Source organism: Dicentrarchus labrax, unplaced genomic scaffold (assembly GCF_905237075.1).
Source record: "Dicentrarchus labrax unplaced genomic scaffold, dlabrax2021, whole genome shotgun sequence".
NCBI lineage: Eukaryota > Metazoa > Chordata > Actinopteri > Moronidae > Dicentrarchus > Dicentrarchus labrax.
In genome coordinates this window covers 32,237,309-32,257,170 of record NW_026136704.1, presented here as the reverse complement: position 1 = coordinate 32,257,170, position 19,862 = coordinate 32,237,309, and the positions used below count along the sequence as shown (strand labels likewise).

The window sequence follows — 19,862 nt, the reverse complement described above, 5'->3', positions numbered from 1 at the left end:
CAGTTATCTGTTATAGATCTGTTATGGATCAGTTATCAGTTATCTGTTATAGATCTGTTATAGATCAGTTAGCTGTTATGGATCAGTTATCTGTTATAGATCTGTTATGGATCAGTTATCAGTTATCTGTTATAGATCTGTTATGGATCAGTTATCTGTTATAGATCTGTTATGGATCAGTTATCTGTTATAGATCTGTTATGGATCAGTTATCAGTTATCTGTTATAGATCTGTTATGGATCAGTTATCTGTTATAGATCTGTTATGGATCAGTTATCTGTTATAGATCTGTTATGGATCAGTTATCTGTTATAGATCTGTGAAGCACAGAGGTGTTTCGAGCTAAATGCTAATTAGCACTGATCACATAGACGGGGATCTCACTAGTTCCTGCAGATATTTGGACATAGACAAAAGTTTGATCTGATGACTTTGAACATGAACTCATAAAAAAGGAGGAACATGGAGGACGGAGAGTCGGAGGTTTGAGTCTCATCCAGACTGATGTTTCAGTCTGTGACCCAGCGATGACCTGAACCCTCCGAGGACAGAGACACAGAACCAGACTGAATAATAACAAAGATTATTTATTGATGAGGATCAGCTGATCGTCCCGCCGTACGTCAGATCAGCTGATCCAGATCTCAGCGAGGAAGAAGAGGAAGAAGATCATTCCGGTCTTTCCTTTTTGGAGCTTGTGAATGAAACGTCGGACGCCGCCGGCTCCGTGTGGAAATATTGACTCTCGCTTTCAGAATGAATTAATGCTGATTTACAGCTCCGAGTTCTGCAGTTTGTCCTGGTTTCATAACACGAGTTCTGGCTATGATGTAACTTATTATGGTCACATTGTTGAGGTTCAGTAGTTTCTGCACTGTGAACATTTGGGATTTATATTAAAATGGGTTAACTAACATTCATTTGCAGATGTAACCAACTAGAATTAATTTTCTTTAAATAAATTAATATCACGGTTGAATTATGTAGCTACGAGTCAAAGCTGCCGATATCTTGTTAAATGTGTTTTCTTCTGTTTTACAACTAAAAACATTTTTAAGTTGAGTGTTTTTATTTTGTTATTGTAGTTTAGCTCCATTTGTCTTTAAATGTGTTTTAAATAAACTCACAGCTGCAGTCAAATTATTATATTTTGCTTGTATTGTTGCTACTTTCTGCGTCAACGGGCCTAAAACTGAAACAAGTAAATATCAGTGCTGATGAGGAAGCATTTCCACCTTCCTCCTCTTCCTCGTGCAGCAGATGATTTTATAAATTAAACACTTAACTGCTGTTCGACGCCCTCTTACGCAACAACTGGCATTCACAGCTGCAGTGAGTCGCTGTGACCAGCAGGAGGCGAACAATAGGAACCATTATGGAACAGTCTCCCTGTTATCTCCTCATACACTCTCTCTCTCTCTCTCTCTCTCTCTCTCTTTTATCTCCTCATACACTCTCTCTCTCTCTCTTTTATCTCCTCATACACTCTCTCTCTCTCTCTCTCTCGCTCTCTCTCTCTCTCCATTCTTTCTCAATGCGACTCGCCCTCTTCCCTCCTGCTCTCTCTCTCTTTTTACCCTTGTTTCAGTTATATCTTCATATAATTTGAAAATATTGGGAAGACGTCACACACACACACACACACACACACACACACTGAGCCATTAGACAACTGTCCGACCTTCACTGCTCTTCATCGCCCACAGGAGAGACACACACACACACACACACACACACACACTGTCGGCCTAAACACACACCAGAAAATGAATTCACACACACATTAAGCTTCCCGCCGTGCTCCTCGTCACCTGAGGCGGTACAGGAGTCTTTCTCTGAATAATGTGATCTCTCTTTGGGCGCGCTTGATTTAACTCAACTCTGCAGGAATGTTTTTTTCCTCCGATAGATCCGCCCGTCTCTGCTCTCCTCCCGATAAATCAAACGCGCCCTCGGGTTCCTGCAGAGGTGAACTCGACAGGATGCGACTGAAGGGATTTTGAGTAAACTTCACTGTCAGATTATAGGCCGACTACCGCCTGTTAAATGCTAATGCTAAGAAAAGTGAATTTATTTCAACACTGTATAACGTCATTTCCATTTATGAAGTTTTTTTGTTAAAGATTTAATCCAGTAAACAATCAACTTGCTTTGCAACCATTAACAGTTTTCTTAGTTTCTCATGATTTATTTGTTGTTTTTTTATGACCTTTCATCAAACTGACCTGTTAAAACTCAACTCTGGTGGGACTCAAACCGACAACCTTTGAATCACTTCTCAAGCATTTAACTAGAAGTCCAACATACTATCCATTGCACCACAGAGCTTCTTGCTTATATACCTTAAAAACATCTTTTCAAATATCCTCAGGTGTTAGCTACTTATTTAAGAACAAACGTCAAATTTGAAAACTGTGCTGACTTTGTCGTGCTTTATGTGACCTCTGCTGTTTCATCCTCTCTCTCTTATACGTTTTTCTTTTTTTTCTAACGAGCTGTTGTAGGACTCAGTCAAGTGTGCAGTGATTTTCAGCTGGTCTGTTGTTCTTGGAAAAAGCTGTAATTATTTTCAGTTTGTGAGTTGCTAAAACATAATTACAGGGTTGAAGGACTTTGGCTCCTAATAGCTAAAAACTAATACGGCGTTCTTATTTTATGCTATTAAATTTGCCCTTAGACAGAAGAAGACAAAGGTTTCATACCGACAAACACTTTGATCTTAACTTTTTTTTTTACAAATAGTCCCTATGAGGTGAAACACTACTTGAAGACCAGACAATATTCTCGCCATAAAATCTGATCCAGTTTCACCCAAATCACTGATAAAGTTGAGTTTGTACAGTAATCAGTGAGCTCCGCTAGGTAGCTAACTAATGACTCTTCACTCTGTGTGGCTAACAGTTGAAGATTGATTGACGGGTGAATATCGGGATATTATTGGTTGAAATCAGTTAGTTCATGCTGACGTATCAGGGGAACAATATAACTTTTGACATTTTTCATCTCACCTGGACTTAAAAGAACATTTAAAGTCAGTAAACAGTCAGAAAAACTCAATGTGGTTTTTTCCTCTTTGGCAGTTTTTGGTAGATAAATGCGATTTTTCTGCTCCTTGGTGAAAACGAGGAAACGTCTCCTGTAACAACTCGACAAAGACAACAGAAACAGAACATTTGACCCTTTTTCTGTCATTTCTCTCCTCTTATTGCGTCAGATAGAAGAGTCTAACGCTCCCGCTCTGTGTCATTAGAAAGGTCGCGGCTGATGTTGCAGTAAAGGTCACACACACACACACACACACTCATGTACAAGTTTAAACAAAAGAAAGAGTGAATGGATGTGTGTGTGTGTATGTGTGTGTGTGTGTGTTAAAGAAAGAAGTGGGTGTGTCATATAGACCGTACTGGCAGCTGATTGGTCCGTTCGGGGATACATACGGCGCTCCGATTGGTGGGTTTGCGGCACAATAGGAGGCGCGATTGGCGGACAGGCGGACAATGGACGTGTCATTGGTCAGTTCAGAGAACAAAAGGCTGTTTGGGCATCGAGGCGGAAAGTTGAGGAGGTCAGTGTGTGTGTGTGTGGGTGTGCAGTCCATTGTGTCATGTTTTCTGGTGCATGTTGGGTAAAATATGATTCTTCTTATTGACGATATTGGAATCAGTGTGTTTGGTTCACTTCTGTGCAGAAAAGTAAAAGTAAAGGTAAATAATTTACGTCGTTACCAAACTTCTTCTTTTCTATAAACTGACGTATTTTATTTATTTCATATTATATTTAATGAAAATAACAAATGAGAAGTAAGCAGTGAACTCAATAACTGAAGTAAGTTTGTGTGAATATTTATCAAAGATGAGTTTTATTTATATTTTTAGAAGCTTTGTATAAAATACTCTGCCTGTATTATGTTCTTAATTTTATTCCTAACAATCATACAGACTTAATCGGCTTCTTTGCTGATAAATTCACTGTTTTCTTCACTTTGGTTGTTATAACTGCATACTTTTTTTACTGCAGGACGATGACATATAGATATAGATTTATATAGATATGTTTTCCTACACCCCATCCAATCAAGAATGCCTCATGACCCCCTGTGAAGCTTTGTGACCCCTAGTGAGGGTCCTGACCCCCAGGTTGGGAACCACTGGACTAATAGAACAATGGCCAAGCATTAGGGACAAGGAAACACTAGTTTGTTAAAAAAAAAAAAAAAAGAAGCCTATTAAGTCTTTATTATTGTTTAAAATGATTTAAAAATACATAATACATGTTTGTTTGTTTGTTTGTTTCATTTATTGTCCATAATGTGATGTGACAGACAGAGAATTGTATAATAAGTTATGATAGAAAAGGGTTCCTTAAGGAAAAGGGTTTGGACCTAGTGGACCTGATCTACATAAACAAACAAGAGAGGAGCTATTTCTGAGAACCAGAGGCGTGTAAGTGACATTTTAGGTAAAAAGTAATTATATTAAACAAAAGCTCTTGATGAAATATTTCTACAGCTGAAAGGACAAATGTAAATCCAAAATCCATCCACAGTAATTCAACAATAAACAAAAGAATTAACGCTGAGCAGCTATTTGGGGCTGAAAAGGGGATAAAACACAGATAATAATAAATCTCTAAATATTGTTAATTAATTAAAGTTTATTTTCATTCATTTTCATTTATGAAGTTTTGTTGTTAAAGATTTAATCCAGTAAACAATAAACTTGCTTTGGAACCTATAACATTTTTTTTAGTTTGTCGTGATTTATTTGTTCCTTTTTTATAACCTTTCATCATACTGACCTTTTAAAACATGACTCTGGTGGGACTCGAACCCACAACCTTTGAATCGCTTCATCAATGTTTAACTAGAAGTCCAATGCGCTATCCATTGCGCCACAGAGCCACGGAGTTAGTTGGCCAAAACAGTTTGTGTTCTCGTTATCCTCCATTTTGACCTCTAGTTAGACACTGGACAGATGATTCAAAGGTTGTGGGTTCGAGTCCCACCTTAGTTGACCTCTATAGGTTTACAACAGTGTGCAGAGCATGTTATTGCTGTGTATCATCCTCTGGGCTCTGAGGCTCTGTGGTGCAGTGGATAGTGTGTTGGACTTCTAGCTACACACTGCAGAAGGCATTCAAAGGTTGTAGGTTCAAGTCCCACTAGAGGCAATCTTCGCTTCGCAATCTCCAGACTCTTATAGCTTCAATACCAACTCAAATCCATGAGGTCTTCTGGTCAAATCATGTTAAAGAAAACCTAAACATTTTCCTTTATAGCTATAATGTTTTTATTGCAACCAACATTAACGAGCACTAACAGCAGTAACAGGGTGAAACGTGGATACGTGGACCAGTATTCAGAACCAGTATCCTCGGGGGACTTGAGGGTCCTCGTGGAACCCATTACAGTTTGAAGCCAAACTTAAAACACTGTGAAACCACAAAAAAAAATCTCACATCATGTGACCAGGGTGCCCTATGAGGCTCTGTGGCGCAATGGATAGCGCATTGGACTTCTACTCAGACACTTCAGAAGTGATTCAAAGGTTGTGGGTTCGAGTCCCACCAGAGTCAAGCTCTGTGGATTTACAGGTTTAATATCAAAGTACAAGCCGTGTTGATTCTGTAATCACTTCTACAGGCTTTTATTTATCTATAATCCGACTCGATCCAAGAACAGAACACATAATAATTTGACTTACTATGCATACTATATGTTCAAGTAGTATTTCACTTCATAGGGACTATTTGTAAAAAAAAAAAGTTAAGATCACAGTCTTAGATGGTATGAGAGGATACCGTGGAGTTAAATTCTTACCCAACTACTGTCAACCAATCAACTCTGGTGGGACTCGAACCCACAACCATTGAAACTCTGTGAAACAACTAAAGAAACACAGTTTGTGGAAGGTCGACTTAATAGCGACTGTCAACTTATCACAGTTTGAAGTTCATTTGAAATGTTTTGTAACTTTACTTTATAGTTCTTCATCTACACGCCATCGACTCTGGTGGGATCAACAACCTTTGAATCACTTCTGTCCTGTTGTTCTAGAAGTCCAATGCGCTATCCATTGCACCATAGAGCCTCTTGGTGTTATCAAAAATGTTAATAATAAGAATAATTCTGGATTAAGGTACAAATTCTTAAATTCGACTGGATAAAGGGACCAAAATACTTAGTTTAACTAATTTTAAGGCTCATTACAATCTTTCCGTGGCTAGATTTTTATTCTGGTTTTAAGAACATTTTATTATATTTAAGAATATTTTTATATTTTGCAGTACTGCAGAGTGTGATGCTAATGTCGCTGTCGTCGTCCCTCCTGAGCCTCAGCGATCGTTGCTCAGTGAACCGTGCAGAACCTCCACAGAGATGCGTCTGTCATCAGACTGAGCATCAGCTAATCCTCATCAGCTCCACAACGACTCCAAAGCATCCACTCATCGTCCGACAACAGCCTCCATTCATCTCCATAACCGCTTAAACCCAATCCGCTCAATTAAGCTACTGAGAGCAGCACAACAGGAGTGTGTCCGCTTTAGCTCTTTAGCTACTTACAACCGAGTGAGGTTAATCAACCGTCCACCATCTTAGGAGGCCTGGTGCAGAAGGCCAAAGGGAAGGTAATGAGCCGTAAGCCATCTTAGAAACACATCTGACTGGTCACCAAGAACCAGCTGAGTTTAATCCCCAACCATGAAAGAATATGTCCTTCCTGTACGACTGGAAAAGACTGCTGGTCACTTTTATCTCTTGTGGAAACTTTGAAGAGATCTCTGAGGACTTGAGGACCAAAATTACTTTGTTGTTGTTTTAGAAAAACGTGTTAAATAAGTCAGATAAGTCACCTTTGGTTTCACACAGGAAACAAACAGAGGTCTTGTAGGTAAAGGTCCCACTGACAGTTCATATAACGGACAGAGCTTTAAGGTCTGTGAAGGCCAGCTAGGGGCAGATCCAGAAGTAGTCTGATAGTATCGAGTCTTAGGGAGAAATGAGCCAACTTCTCAGTTGATTTATTCCCTCAGTAAACAGTTTCCTGATGAGTTTATGGTCTCAGTCTCTAGTTTCAGTCTTCTTCCATACAGCATGATGTTCATTTAGTAGCTGATGGTCCCATTTAGAGTAAAATAGACCATAAAGCAGGGTATGCTTTAGGACGGGGCTACCTTGTGATTGACAGCTCATTCTCAGTAAGTCTGTCCAGCTACCACAACGAAAAAACACAGTAAAAACATGAAAAATGCACAAAAAATACATTTAAAACACCAGAGAAACCTAAAAAATCCAAAAAGAACACCCTATAATAATGAAAAATTTAACAAAAAAACATGAAAAATACACTAAAAAGAAGAAAATCTGATAAAAATGCACCAAACTCAGATCAAACTGTCAAACAGTGCTGATCAGACATGGATCCAGATTCTGTTGTTGACTATTTCTCTCCTCAAATCTGTTCACAAACACATTTTACTGTTTATCTGGAATACCAGATCCTGTGTTACCAGGCATTGTTTCCAAACCAAGAGCAGCCAATGAGAGCAGCTCAAACACGGTAACACATAATAATCCTTTGAGATTGATGAATTATTATCAACAGAAGCTGATGAACTACATTTTCCCGCTCTCTGGCTTCCGTGCAGCTTTCCTCGCAGCCATGAATCCAGCACATTGTGTCGGCTGTAAATAGCCTCAGAAACCTGCGTCTTATGTAATTTCCTGCTAAACCTTCTTTTTAAAAATACGGCGTTTTACGTAACTGTCCTACAACACCAGGCCTCATTTACATAATTGCATAGAGATAAAGTCTCTGCGCCGACGTATATGGCAGTCAGCGTGTGTGAGTTCATTTGCATATATGCAGATGAGCTCACACACACTGACACACGTGTAGAAGCAGGCATTGATTTGTTGTGTCTGTCGGTCGGCTGCTGTGTGTTTTATATGTCAGCGTCTGCACGTGTGCGTCTGCATGTGAGCGGCGGTCTGAGGTCTTTAGATACAGATCAGTTGACTTGATTTCATTGGTTTTGATTTGATTTTCGTGTCATGCACACAAAGTTTCTGAGTCCGGACGGGTTAACAAGACATCAGAAACACATTTACAGCTCAGTTTTCTCTCCCAGACAGCTCAAGTTTTTCAGGATCATCCACCCAAAAGAAATCAACATAAATGGACCTTTTACTAAAACAGACCCTGTGACAATGTCCCAGTTAAATATCTTTTTATTGAGTCTTAAATCTGTTCCAAAACCGACTCATTTGACCTTTATGTCTGATGTTTAGAGGTTTATGCATTGATGACTCTCAGCGTTGTACCTGTTACCTGTTACTGTAATGTTGTAGCAGCTTTTCCTGAAGTTAACTTCGTCCTTCAGAACAAACCCACTGACGGTTCAGAAATGGAATTAAAATGGTTTAATTCAAAATCCATCTGAAAGAGGGGGTACTGATATTGGCTGTAACCATGGTTACCAGGCGTCCAATAAAGGTCACATGCAATCGTACGTCTGGCTGCAAGAACTCGGACTGGACCCAGTCCTGGTCTCAGACTGAGGTGGTCTAAGTCAAGATGTTTACTTACTGTTGTTTATTCTTTGTTATTTATTTATTCTATTCTTAAATCGTCACTTTGAATGTGAACTGCTGTAACGCCTTCATGTGCCCCCCAGGGATCAATAAAGTACCTATCTACCTATCTATCTATCTCTTAATGTCTTCATTTTGAAAATAATGTGTTAAAAAACTGAAATGATTGATCTGTTATTGACACATTTTAGACTCTGTGACACTTAAGTTCAATAAAAAAAAGAAGATATGTATTTGGATTGATTTTCTAATATCACCTTTATATGTTTCTGTTTCATTCGGGGGCTTTAATGGAACTGATGTCAAACATATTTTGTAACTTAATGGAGAACGTAACTTATAAAACTGAGTTTGTGTGACCTAAAATGTTCAAATTATTGTAGATGAGTTCTGACTCTTAAATGTGTGAAGTTTGTCGCAGATTGGAGCGTGTACGTTAAAGTTATGACAACTTCCTGTTTCATGGCGAATTGTCAAAGTCCGACGCCACGCCACGGGTTCAACGTACCGCCACAAATACCACAACTTTTAATCGCTAATGTCTTTAGAGTTCACTCACCAAATTTCGAGTCGATCCGAGTTCCCTCTAAGAAGTTCGTTCAAATACAAGGCAAAAAAATCGCAGAATATGACCACTAAATTCAAAATGGCTGACTTCCTGTTGGGTTTGGGGTATGGGTCCAAGAGGCTTTTTTGCTTGTCTGAACATGATACACATGCGTACCAATTTTTATGCCGGTTGCTCCTACGTGTCCTTCACAGTGTTAGTACTCTATATCACTGGGTAGGTCATGTGGCTCTGTGGCGCAATGGATAGCGCGTTGGACTTCTAGTTGAACACAGAAGAAGTGATTCAAAGGTTGTGGGTTCGAGTCCCACCAGAGTCGAGCTTTATGAGCGAGCGGTGAAGAGATTGAAGTAAACATCAAGGTAGTTTCATTGAATTTGGGAAAATTGTTGACACAACTGGTTTTGGGACTCTGCTGTTCTTATTTTATGCTATTAAATTAACAAAAACCTCAGAATTTCCATTTACTGCCACTTAGAAGGAGAGAGCTAACGTTACGCTACGAGCCAGAACATCATATTTTATATCTATAAAGAAAACTAAATATTCAGTGTGTGTTTACAGACTTTACATTGTTGTCTGTTATTAATTTTAATTAGTTTAATAACTTATATATAAAACTATAATATAATATAATATCTTATATATAATATAATATAATATAATAATTTATATATAACTATAATATAATATAATAACTTATATATAACTATAATATAATATAATAACTTATATATAACTATAATATACTATAATATAATAATATATATAACTATAATATACTATAATATAATAACATATATAACTATAATATAATAACTTATATATACCTATAATATAATAACTTATATATACCTATAATATAACTAACTTATATATAACTATAATATAATAACTTATATATAATTATAATCTAATATAATATAATAACATATAATTATAACTATAATATAATAACTTATATATAATTATAATATAATAACTTATATATAACTATAATATAATAACTTATATAACTATAATATAATAACTTATATATAATATAATATAATAACTTATATATAACTATAATATAATAACTTATATATAATTTAATATAATAAACTTATATATAACTATAATATAATAACTTATATAACTATAATATAATATAATATAATAACTTATATATAATATAATATAATAACTTATATATAACTATAATATAATAACTTATATATAATATAATATAATAACTTATATATAACTATAATATAATAACTTATATATAATATAATATAATAACTTATATATAACTATAATATAATAACTTATATATAACTATAATATAATAACTTATATATAACTATAATATAATAACTTATATATAACTATAATATAATAACTTATATATAATGTTGTTGCTGTGCGTCTGTCTTTCTTTTTTTCCCCCCCCCCCCCCCCCCCCCCCCCCCCCCCCCCCCCCCCCCCCTCTCTCCCCCAAAAACACCCCCACCCCCCCCCCGCCCCCCCTTATCTTTTTTTCTTTTTCTCTTTAATTTTTTTTTTTCTCCCCCCCTTTCCCTCTCCCTTTTTTTTTTTTTGGGGTTTTTGGGTTTTATAAAAAAAAATAAAAAATTTTAAGTATAGATCTTTTTAAAAAAATTTTTAAAAAAAATATTTTATAATAATAAATTAAAAAAAAAAAAAAAAAAAAAATTAAATTTAATAACTTTAATATAATTGGATAGATTATGTTGGAGGAAGACGCCCTTTTGTTTACATGTGGATCACTGATGTTACACGATGACGCCACAGACAGTGTGTTATGTTCTCCGCCCGTCTCTCCGCCCGTCTCTCCGCCTGTCTCTCCTCCCGTCTCTCCGCCCGTCTCTCCGCCTGTCTCTCCACCCGTCTCTCTGCCTGTCTCTCCACCCGTCTCTCCTCCCGTCTCTCCTCCCGTCCTTGTTTTTAAGATGGAGGAATAATGCCCGACCAGGTGTCCATTACTTCTTGATAATGCACAGCTCAAAGGGCATTATCGACCTGATACCACGATCACCGGCCAGAGGTACGAGGCAGAGAGCTAATGCTACGCTACGAGGCAGAGAGCTAATGCTACGCTACGAGGCAACAATGATGATCATACAGGCTTTGTAGTAAACACACAAGAATAAAGAAATAAAAAACATATTTGTATAAATATAAATATATAATAAAAGTTTCACTCTTTATTATTTATTTCTGTCTGTACCTTTATTTTGAAAGGTATGAATAGTGTTATACATTATTATAATGAGTTTCATTATAAATACAGGACATTGTTTGAGTGTTTGATTAAAGATTAATCTCTTGTTTATCTTTATCTCAGACTGACGCTGCACTTTTATGTGTTTATGGTTTCATGAGAAAGTAAAGTAGGCCAGCAGGGGCCGCGTCCCATTCCGAAACCCCCTCCACCTGTCCGCCCCCACCTGCAGTGAACGCTGCCTCTAGGACCCAGCGGAGGAGGTCAGGGCTGATAAATGGAGCGGGGTGCAGGTGAGCAGCTGCAGGTGTGTGTGTGTGTGTGTGTGTGTGTGTGTGTGTGTGTGTGTGTGTGTGTGTGTGTGTGTGTGTGTGTGTGTGTGTGTGTGTGTTCAGAGGGGGCGTGGCCTGTAAACTACCTGCAGCAGGTAGCTTCGGGTTACGTGCTGCTGTTCAGTCGCTGTGTTGTTTTTGAAGCTGCCTCACCTCCACCAGGTGAGTCTCCCCCCTCTGCCTCACCTCCACCACCGGAAGGGTTTTTTAGGGTTTTATCCTCAAAGTCGGATGTTTGTTTGTTTATTGTTCTTCCTGAAATGAGCTCATCAAGCAGCCGGTAAGTCAATCAGTCGTTAATCAGAGACTCGTTGACGTTACCCGGTGTGTTGCGTTCACGGTCTGTCGTTTAAAACCGGAACTGTTTGTGTTTTAAGTTGTTTTTTTGTGTGTAAACATGTAATGAGACTGTGCAGGTGGTAATTTACAGTCTGTACACAGGAACCGGTTTCTGTCTGTCTGCCTGTCTGTCTGTCTGTGTGTGTGTGTGTGTGTGAGAGAGAGAGAGAGAGAGAGAGAGAGAGAGACGTTGACTGACACAGGGCTGTAGCCTGTGTTGCCCTCGGGATGGGAGTTTTTTTTTTTGGAAAACGTGCGCGCGGTGGTGTTCGTGTGTCCCTCTGTTGCCATGGTTACGGGGACAGGTATCAGGCTGATCTGAATAGCCTATTATTAATAATTAACATAAAGGGAACTGTGTCCAAATTTAATTGTAAAACTTTGTTGTTGTGAATGACAATAAAATGTCACTGAAGCCTGGAATTTCAAAATAAAATACAAAAGTAGAAACTAGGTAAAGTAGATTAGAAAGGCAGACAAACAAATAAAATCGATTATGAGGATCATACTTAAGAATAAAGATTGGGAGATTTAGTTTTTCTGATATCGTGTTGATTCTTATGTTTAAACCTCCAACTGTTATACAGCATTGTTTTAAAATGTGTTGATAAACTCGAGTTAATGTGCACAATAATCCAAAAGTACATCCATTAAAACAGTAAATTACAATGCAGGTTGAACCTGTTTGAGCAAAACAAAATATTATAAATTAATTATTATTATTCAGAGACAATAAAACAATAAAAACAACAAAGCAAGCACAAACAATGTCAATATATATATATTATTTAAAACATTAAACAACAAATCTAAACAGCGTTAATGAGACAGAGAGTCTTCAGACGGATCAGTTTATTAATCGACTGATAGAAACTGTTGCAGTTTAACTAATTGAACTAATTATCAAACTAATTATCATCTTTTAGTTGTTTATCGAGCAAAAATATCAGATATTCTGTGATTGCAGCTTCTCAAATCTGAGGATTTACTGCATTTTAAGTTTTAAATGATTGTAAAGTAAAAATCTTTGAGGGTTGATCAGGCAATCAGATAAAACACGCCGTCTGAAGAGCTTAGAATTCAAACTTTATGTAGCTTCATTAAGTAAATTTCCATTAGTTGTTTACAACCAGCGGTCATGTTATGTACTGATCTTTATCCACCTCAACATACAACAAACACACTCCTCACACACTGTAACAGAGGCTGTTTGGTGGCATTCAACTGACTTTAAATATCGATTAGTCTGCTGCTTATTTTATTGCTAAACAGATTAATTTAGTCTATATAATTGTGAAAAACTCTTCTTCACTCTCATGAATGACAAAGAAAAACAGCAAATCCTCACATTGAAGAAGTTGGAACAGAAAATGTTTCACGTTTTTGCTTGAAAAATGAAATTAAAGCTGCAGTAGGTAACTTTTATAAAGAATATTTTTTGTCATATTTGCTGAAACTTTCACTATATCCTGACAGTAGAACATGAGACGGATAGTCTGTGAACACATCAGGTTCCTCTGGCTCTTCTTAGTGCCCCTAATGACATTTACAAGAAACCACCGGGCCCGAACCACAACAACCAATCAGAGCTGAGAAAGAGACAGACTGTTGAGTCTCATTCCCAGGGAGTCAAATACAGATGCTTTGGGACTCTGCGAATGAGACTGAACAATCAACTATTTTCAAGCCTCCAACCCAAATCTTTTTTTAGATCTTTCTCGGCTCTGATTGGTTGTTTTCATTCAGGCCCGGTGGTTTCTTGTAAATCGCATTAGGAGCACTAGAAGGAGCCAGAGGAACCTGATTTTTTTTCACACATTATCCATCTCATGTTCTGCTGTCAGGATAAAGTGAAAGTTTCAGCAAATATGACTAAAACATATTTTTATAAAAGTTACCTACTGCAGCTTTAATTAACGCTGTGCTCTTCAGGCTCGGTTCCGGCAGCCCTTTCTGCAGGAATGCGTTGTTGTGGTGGTGAAACAGTTTCTCCGCCCAGCGACAGCAGAACAACACTCAGACCTGTTTTGGGCGTCTGGCGGCAGACTGATCCTCGGCCACACCTGATGGGAAACAATGAAACATGTCTCTGGTTTCTAACAAACACTTTAGATTCACACTGAACAAACATCAACAACAACAACTCCTCATGTGTTCGGGGCTTCAGTACAACACCGCAGTTACAAATGTTTATTTCTCTTCATCACTTAAATAACTAAAATGACTGAATCAGTAGAAGCGAAGTTGCTTATAATGCACGTATTAACTGTGGTTGAATCGAGCTCAATAAATGAAATACTGATATTCTATTAACTGCTTTTTATCTGTTTTATATCGTGTAAACAGAATATCTCTGTTGTTTGGACAAAAACAGGTTATTTGGAGTCTATTTATATACATATTCGAATGACAATCAGCAATAGTTGACGCGTTCACTTGCACTAAGTGTTTTTTTGCCACAGCAGTCTGGTATACAGCAAATAACTTTATACAGTATAGTTATTCATATCCCCAAATTATACTGTATTTAAACATACATATTAAGTGATTGTTGGAAAGATGAACAAAGACTGTTTTGGTGAGTTTTATTTTATCTGTGAGGTAAAATTTCTGGTTTTCTCTATGGAGTCTGGTTGGCTGTAGCGCCCACTTGTTGTTCTGAGATTCTGGCGCTCCAGTGTGACATCTAGTGGCAGCGAACTTTCTCTAACGCATTACTTCATGATGGTTAGATACAGGACGGAGGTCAGATGAACGGTTCAAAAACACTGCAATTGTGTGGACCAGTAGGACCCCTTTTCCACCAAACTAACTCTAATGTTTGAACCAGTTCAGTTCAGCATTAAACAATTAATAATCTCCTCATTATAAACCTGCTTTCTGTGTCTGTAGCTGATTCGGGTCGGACTACGCTGCTGTAATGTAACATCGGTCATAATTGTTGTACGGGGAGATCCTGGACTCTGGGTGGAGGGCTCCAGTGTCACTGAGGTCTCACTGCTTCCATACTGAAACTGTGTCACATATCATATACCTGCAGCTACAGTTTCACTACCGCGACCCGATCTGAGCTGGATGTTTACAGTCACCTGAGATCTGATCCGTTTGACCCCATTCCCACCTGAAACTACGAGAGCGTTAAAAGTTCTTATTGTTTCATACTCATTTGTTCTTTTCAAATGCTTCAGCAGAGTTCCCAACGCGTCCTGGAAAACCTGGAAATATTGAGACTAGTTTTCTAGTCAAGGAAGCTCCTGGAAATTGATTAAAATGATGAAAAATCCTGGAAAAAATCTGTGTTGACCTGGAATTTTTAATTGTATCCTATCCTGTGCTGTGGCAAAATTAATGCTACAGTTAGAGGAAAGCTGTAGTCAACAGACCTTTTTCACAGCAGCCATTTTTACATGAAATAGTCGGATAAAAACAGGTGTTACCGATGATATTAATTAACGTTTCATTCAGGTCAAACAGAGTCAAGGAGCATGTTGGCCAACTGGAAAGGCTTTGCTACACTAAATGGAACAGAACTGTTTTTACCCAACTAGTTTATGTCAAACTAGCTGCTGTGAGAAAGGTGTACTTGGAAGGTGCGCTACAAACGCAAGCCATGGCCAATGACTGGTCAACTGTCTGTCCTGTATTGAAGAAAAAATGTCCTGGAAAAAGTGGGAACCCTGTTTAAATTATTACCTGAGCCTGAACTAACTGATTAATCAATTGGTCTATAAAGTGTGAAAATTGTAAAAAAAATTCTCCCTCATAGGTTCCAAACTTTACATTTGAGAATCTAAAACAAGCAACATTTACACTTAAATAAATTATTTAATTGATTAATGTTTCAGCTACAGTGTGTAGTGTAATTTTACGCTGGATCCCTGAAAAGACTGTTTTGTTTTGGACGTCGATGGCGAGTAGAGAGCGACCGATACGGGATTTTTGAGACCGATTTTAGAGGAAATGCACAGATAACCAATATGGCGTCTTATATAGTGAATTCTTTAAGTCTTTTTTATGTGGATTTTTCACCAATATGACTAAAAAAGGACCGAGAATGCTGCATTCTTAAACAATTAACTTTATTAAAAGAAGAAATGATTAAATATTCTTTAACATGATAAATAAATAAACACTGTCAACCGATTCTAGTTGCTTGAGAGCTGCTTCCTCTTTTTAACATATTAAAGTACAATATACATTGTCTGCATTACAGCTGTTTCCACAGCAGATAACATACACACAGATAAATGAATGAATCCTTTGACAGTGAACAGACAGTGAAGCATACAGCTGTGAGGAAGAGGAAGGAGAGCTGAGGTGAAGCTGAAAGCAGAGGAAGGAGTTAAAGAGAGAACGCAGCACGTTCTGGGTTTTTCGGAGGCGTTTATGTGTTTTATGTGCAGAGGCTGCTGGGCTTCATTATGACTCAGATTACCTTCATTATGTCCCCAGGCTCCGCCCTCCCTCCCCGTGGTCGGCGCTGACTCTTCGCTAGGTAACATCTGCGGGCTAATGTCCCCTCTGACGGCCATAACAACACATAATGTTATTACACCATTAAATAGCCTGCTTCCTTCAGCTTTATGGCTGCTGTTACCTGCAGCACATCAGTCCTCTGCAACACAAAGACTCTCAGTGAGCCGGCTTCCACTGCAGGACCAAACTGGGCCAGAACCATTGATCTCCCATTGGACTGAAAGTCAATTTGTCCGACAGCCCGTTATTCCATAAATATACACTCAAAGTGGGATGTTTTTCTAAACTTGACCAAAACGCAAAGACTGTCTATACCAACGCTAAATACATGTTTATTATCGTTACCATGACGACAAAGGCATAAATTAGAAGTCCACTAATGTCTACAAACAATCGACAGCCTCCACAACAAATAGTCCAACATCAAGTCCGAGCTAACATTACTGCAAAGCTTGTGAAATACATTGCAATATTTTTCAAAAAGGGAAAAACTGCCTTAAATGAGCAGAAATTGTAGATATTTTTGAATTTTGTCATTATAATCAAACTATTTTTGGGGGCTTTAATTGATGGTGAGAGCTAAAGAGTGACAGGAAAGGTCCACAGGTCGGACCCGAATCCACAGTCCCGATACGTCGGAGCCAGCTCAACCAGGCGAGTCTAACGTTTGTGATGCAATACTTTAAAGTGTTTATAGAAATACATTAATGGATCCGTCATCCTGAGGTTCTGCTGTTCAGACCGAATCTCTTTATCAGAGTCTAAACTATGTCGTCACTCTTCCTCCACTCTCTGGTTTTGAGTTGGCGTCCTCCTCTTCCTCTCCGTGATCCTCTGTGCTTATCCCGAACTCAGACACTTTCCTTTCAGTGCGTATAAATCACTGCACTCCGCCGCCTCGTGACGCCACTTCCAGATTAGTTAGTTTAACATTCAAATCTCCGGGAGAAACGGCGACGTATTTGGGTCACGAGATTAAGATCTGCTCAGTAAAAAAAGGCTCCTCTGACACCTTTAGAAATTTTAAAGTCCCGTTCAGCCTGAAACCAAATTTGACATAATCGCTGAGCTTGGAATTATAAAGTCATATCTGTCCGATTTGCTCTTATAAACCAAAACTGAGAAATGTTAAGACTGCTGTTTTTGTGCCGTTGTGGTGTTTAAAGGAAGAATTTGAGGTTTTTAAGCATTTTAGGAACCTCGTCTGAGTAAAGTTAACAACTTATTGTTCTGTACTGAGAGCTTCCCCCAGGACAAATATGATTATTGTGATTTATAAAGTGCTGTTCGTGCTCCATTAAAGGTGGAAATCGACACATCATCGCCTCATTAATTTTTAAGAAAGGACCATAATAACTGTGAACAAATCAGCCTCCAGTGGCCTCGGTGCCGTTTGATGCTGTGATTTGGAGGGAAATCAAGAAAACAAAAGCATCTGGCACCTTTTTTTATTTTAATTAAGGGCTGAAGAAGAGACACTTGTTGTCACTTCATCATTAAAACTGACATCGTGTTCGTGTTGGCTGTTTCCTGTTCGGGGCCGGGCGTAATCTGAATCTGAATCTATAATGTGTCTGTAAAGTCAGACAATGTTCACATTGAACGTATCAATAAAATGTTTTTCAACTGGACTCTTTCCACAATATATAGCAGCAGGAAGTGAACTGTTTTTAGTAAACTTACTTCCTGTTTGGTACACAGAACTTCCTGTTTCTTGGCGAAACTTTGACATGCGACGCCTCGCCACGGACGCACCTTTTGGTGAAAACCAAAGATTTCGATAACTTTTCATCGTGAACTTCTTTAGGGTGTGCTCACCAATTTTGGATTCAATCCGATAAATTCGCCACGAGGAGTTCATAAAATAAAATGTGCAAAATTGCCGAAAATGACCACTAAATCCTAAATGGCCGACTTGCTGTTGGGTTTGGGGTCCGAGAGGCTTTTGTGAGGATGTGAAAAAGTAACTTAGTTAGAAGTTATTATTGTCAATATTAGACTGTTAATTGGCTGCATGTTCACATAAACAGTCAGCACAAGAGGGAAAAATTAAATAAATGTATTCATATTTTGGCACATTTAGATCAATAATATGAAAAATAAACAGATGATAGTTTTCAGTATTATGTTATTGATTTGTATTAACTTCAAATTAACATTAAAGGCATGAAAACAGAGAATAAAGCTGGAGTCTCAAAGTGTCCTGAAGTGTTCTTCAGATATTTTGGGCCCACGTTGGAGGAAACAGACTCACATTTCACCGAAACAGCTTTGTACTGTTTCACACACAGAAGAACTGGTGTTTGAGTTGAACTGTGGCTCATATTACGCTTTCTTTTATCCACTTCCAGACTGTATTAACTTCCTTTAGCCTTTAACATCTCAGGACAAATGTGTGTGGCTGTGAATAGATTCTGGCTGTCAAACCTTCGAATTTGTGCATCAGTGTATTTTTATGAACTTCAAAATACGCATAAAAAAAGTTGATGGAAAATGTTAAATGGCATCAATTTGTTTTTTCCACAACAGTTGAAGATTGATTGACGGGTGAATGTGAGGATATTATTGGTTGAAATCAGTTAGTTCATGCTGACGTAATCATGCGTCACATTTTAGTTTTACAGGAAGACACAATGATTGGATTTTAATATAAAAACACAAAGAAACTGAGCATAAATTGTTAAATATGGGAACAACATAACTAAGGATGTGATCTTAAAGGGTTAAAATGACATTTTTATATCACCTTTCAGAATAAGTTGTGACGTTTAAGTCACATGACGGATTGTCACCGCTCTTTTAATTACGCCATCTTGTGGCGGCCTGCGGAGTTACAGGAGCTAAACTCAGAAAACCTCTCTTGTTTGTTTGTATTTCTTTAAAGCGTCACAATGGCGTTGCTATAGAATATCACTAACCGGTATAATATTATACATATTGAGTTTCTGTTTCCCCCTCTGGCTCTTTGTCAGTTAAATTCGGGATGATTTGTAAAATATCTCCGTCTCCATTTCTTCCATCACCCCCAAAACTTCTCTACGTAATTACATAGTTAAGATCGGGTATCACCCCATCGTCTTTCTGTCTCTCTGTCTGTCTGTCTCTCTCTGAGGAGGACAGAAAGGCTGTTTGTTCCCTGCCTGCCTCCTTTTGTCCAGATGAGACAATGGACTGACTCTGGGGGCAGGAGGAGGAGGTGGTGGAGGAAGAGGAGGAGGAGGAGGAGGAGGAGCAGATAGTGAAAGGAGCAGGACAAGGACAGAGAAAGAGAAGAGATTTGGGGAAAATGTGAAAGTTTTTCTCCAAAGATCTTCCGTTACCCAAGT

The 19,862-nt window shown here is 38.1% G+C and overlaps 2 protein-coding genes and 3 non-coding genes across 8 annotated transcripts in view; 4 read left to right on the top strand and 1 right to left on the bottom strand.

Annotated features, from left to right (window-relative positions):
• The window catches only part of capns1b (calpain, small subunit 1 b), a 161,682-nt gene that overhangs the window by 12,860 nt on the left and 128,960 nt on the right, over positions 1 to 19,862 (top strand). The gene's annotated exons all lie outside the window — the stretch shown is intronic.
• Positions 4,810 to 4,901, bottom strand: trnar-ucu (transfer RNA arginine (anticodon UCU)). Its single transcript is given in 2 exon segments — positions 4,810 to 4,845; positions 4,865 to 4,901. It is a non-coding gene; the product is annotated as a tRNA-Arg (tRNA).
• trnar-ucu (transfer RNA arginine (anticodon UCU)) lies at positions 5,484 to 5,575 on the top strand. Its single transcript is given in 2 exon segments — positions 5,484 to 5,520; positions 5,540 to 5,575. It is a non-coding gene; the product is annotated as a tRNA-Arg (tRNA).
• Positions 9,390 to 9,481, top strand: trnar-ucu (transfer RNA arginine (anticodon UCU)). The gene is given in 2 exon segments: positions 9,390 to 9,426; positions 9,446 to 9,481. It is a non-coding gene; the product is annotated as a tRNA-Arg (tRNA).
• The window catches only part of si:ch211-137a8.2 (uncharacterized protein LOC777613 homolog), a 33,154-nt gene continuing 25,005 nt past the window's right edge, over positions 11,714 to 19,862 (top strand). Inside the window, exon 1 of one of the 4 annotated variants that reach the window (XM_051399651.1) lies at positions 11,714 to 11,883. The gene's annotated coding sequence lies outside the window, so the exon portion shown is untranslated. Of the gene's footprint in view, positions 11,884 to 11,925; positions 12,002 to 19,862 lie in introns of those variants that run through there. The other 3 variants (XM_051399655.1, XM_051399654.1, XM_051399652.1) reach the window with 3 other exon arrangements.